General features: G+C 34.8%; 1 long non-coding RNA gene across 1 annotated transcript; it reads right to left on the bottom strand.

Moving 5' to 3' along the window:
- Nucleotides 1–634: 634 nt before the first annotated feature.
- LOC116020803 lies at nt 635–2654 on the bottom strand. Its single transcript, XR_004098847.1, has 2 exons — nt 2408–2654; nt 635–860 (listed from the first exon to the last, which is right to left on the bottom strand). It is a non-coding gene; the product is annotated as an uncharacterized LOC116020803 (long non-coding RNA).
- Between the last annotated feature and the right edge of the window lie 854 nt (nt 2655–3508).

Here is a 3508-nt window from a genome sequence, read left to right as displayed (position 1 = left end):
GAGCGGGCTTTTTTGGCCCGTCCCGCTTAGGCCCGCGGCCCGCCCGCCCCGCCAGCCCGTATTGACAGCTCTATATATATATATATATATATATATATATATATATATATATATGTATGTATGTATGTATGTATACACACACACACACACACACATATATATCACTACAAGAAAAATCGCGACGGAAAAATTTCGTCGCGAAACAGCAAAATTCTGTCACGAAACAAGTTTTGCGACGGAATCGCAACGAAATTCATTCCGTCGTCTATAAGCTCATCGTATCCCTTTTTGCGACGGAAAAAATTCCGTCGCGAACTATGGCGATGGAAAAATTCAGTTGCGAAATATTGCGACGGAATCGCGATGGAAAAATTCTATTGCGAATTAATGACGGAACTTTTTTCTGTCGCAATTCCATCGCAATTTGGCGACGAAAATAATTCCGTCGCTTATTCTGGCACCATTTTAAAGATGAATATTCCGTCACAAAAAACGACGAAATTATTTTTCTGTCGCACTTTTTTCCAAAAATATCCCATCTTGCTATTTTTAAATTTATTTAAAATTATTATTTTCATGAGCTTTTAAAATATTAATATAAAACTACAATGATATACTAAAATACTATTAATTCTAAAATATAACATAATTCTAAAATATTATCAATCCACATTATGTTAAAGTAATATTACATTATCAATTCATATTTACTAAGTAATAATAGTCAATTCAAAATATATATATACAACAATATAATAGTAGCCTTCAAATTCTAAATTTCTTCTTGTAAATTTGTAAAATTAGCATTGTCAAGCGTTCGAGATGTTGAGGTCATAATTTAAACGCCCCAGATTTTCAACCTACAAAAATGAAGACCAAGAAGAAAAACAAAAGAAAGTGATTAGATTAGCTTATTCAATTATTAGGAAAGAGCTTTGAGAACTCGTACTCATATTTTCATTGACTCTAAGTGTTTAACAAATTCATACTTTGAAAGGGAATACATATATAAAGATACAGAAGAATGGAATTAGCGAGTAGGAATGAGAAAAGGAAAGAACATATGCAGAGTCCCATGCCAAAAGAACATATAAAGAGCATATGCAGAGTCCCATGCCAAAAGAAAGAAAAATAAATAGAAAGTAAACAGCATTTCAGGAATGAGAATACTTCAGGTCTATTATACTTTATACCTGAATATTACAACCACTGAGGATGCTTCCTTGCACCTTTTTCAGGAACATTTTCAATATGATATGAAGAAATATTTATTTATTATCAGACTCACAACCCTATATATTCAGATTATCGAAAAATGTATAAGCAGGAATAATAGCATATCATAAACTATACATTCAGTTGCCTCAATTCTATCCATCTCAATCATGCCTTTAGATGTTAAAGAATCCAAAACTTTACAAAATATTCAAAGTTCTGATTAATGCAAACTCATGAGGATGAAAATTATTACTGAATTGGATTCATGTAGTCCTTGGAATTCTATCAATACTGTTTTTTATAATTTTCAGATTTTATAATCCTTTAGTTTAGTTTTAGAAGAAAGATGCAAGTGATACATTGGAGGAAATTGTGCATAAGCATTGCTGAAAACTGTTCCCACTGTATCACACCAAAAGAACAAATGAGTAGCAATTGCTCATGTTTAATTTCAACTAGTCTTAGCTGCAATGACATCAATCAATCACCATACAAACAAGTTCAAATTTTAAGGGGTCATTTCTTACTCCTATTATGCAAATCCTCAACAACTGCAACAAGCTGCTCTATTGCAAATTAGGAATAGAACAAAGTTAGTAACAACTTTAACATCAAATAGAACAAAAATTTGCAAAGCAATGACAATTCAAAGATTCATGACCTGGGATATACTAAAGCCACCCTCAGCAAAGTTTTGTTAACCATCAATATACATAATAATTAGTAATGTATTAACAATATGAACACTCATGTTGACGCAGTTGACTAGTTGAAGTCTACAAATATTCCCCAAAATTCTATCATGTCCATATTTTAGATAGAAGACCATTTCTATCATCAAATTGCAGTTCATATCAAGCATTTTAGCATAAAAAAATTTGAAGTCAAATTGACTAATTGCCTAGTGAAGTCCAAGGAACTATATTTCAATTTTAGAAAGATAGTTAGGCATGACAGAACCTAAAACATTTTGTATAAAGCTTACAACTACTAACATATCAAATTCAGCAAAAGAATTGGATAGCCAGGCCAGAACCCTCCCCAACTGAAACTCAAATTGCTCAAAAAAACATGATTAATTAACAATAAATAAACACATATATAATATATAAACAAACATATATATAATATATAAACACACACACACACACACACACACACACACACATATATATATATATCTACTTACCAGCGGTCGTGGGCAAACTCGTCGACGGCGTGGGGGCGAACCAGTGAACTGGTCGACGGTGGCGGGATAACTTTCGACGGCGTCGCTGAGCCGGTAGCCGAACTGGGTGCATCTAGGTCGACGGCGGTGAGCGATGGCGAAGGCGGTGGTACTTGGCGATGGTGAGAGATGGTGGCGTCGGCGATGGCGAAGGCGGTGGTGAGCGATGGAGAATGCGGTGAGAGTTGGAGTTTAGAGAGGTGGCATCGGCTGAACTACTGAAGCTAGGTTAAAACAATAAATATGCTTTGTTAAAAAAACAAAAAAAAAAAAAAAACAAAATAAAACAAAACAAAACCACATTGTTTTGTTAGTGAACATTGCGACGGATTAAATTCCTTCGTTAATTCCGTTGCAAAATTAATTCATTTTCAAATAAATTGCTATATTTAGCAACGGAATAAATTCCATCGTAATTTCCGTCGCCATTTCGCAATGGAAATTAAATTCCTTGCCATTTCCGTCGCTATTTTGCGAGGGAACTAAAATCGGTCGCAAATTTCGTCACGAATTTTTTGCCGCCAAGTTTACGCGGGTTTTATTTTATATTTGTGCCAAAATTTGCGACGGAAATAATTCTATCGCGAATTCCGTCGTTATTTTGCAACGGAAGTGAATTCTGTCGCGATTCCGTCGCTAAATCGGGATGGAATTATTTCCGTCGCGATTTTCCGTCGCGAATCGCGATTTTTTTTGTAGTTATATATACACTGCTACACCACACTGCCTAGGCGCCTACACACATACACTCTATGGACATCAAAATTCAAAGCAACACAACACACATTACATATATCAAAACAAAGCACATGGGTATACACTTTATACAATCCATCCACTGACCACTGCATACCTCCATTGACCCTGGATATACAAAGCAAAGACTAAATTTTTATGTAGCAGATGTTAGAATAATTATATCACATGTAACCGTAATATGTGATAACAAGGATCGTACTAACCTCCAACCATAGCTCTTAATCAACAAAGGTTGGATGATCCAGACTACAACAGAGTTTTGCGTAAGCATTTTGTCTCTCACTTTGCTTAGCTGCCTCTAGA

The sequence above is a fragment of the Ipomoea triloba genome, chromosome 5 (assembly GCF_003576645.1).
Source record: "Ipomoea triloba cultivar NCNSP0323 chromosome 5, ASM357664v1".
NCBI lineage: Eukaryota > Viridiplantae > Streptophyta > Magnoliopsida > Solanales > Convolvulaceae > Ipomoea > Ipomoea triloba.
The sequence above is the reverse complement of the archived record's forward strand: the minus strand, read 5'-3'. Positions and strand labels throughout refer to the sequence as shown.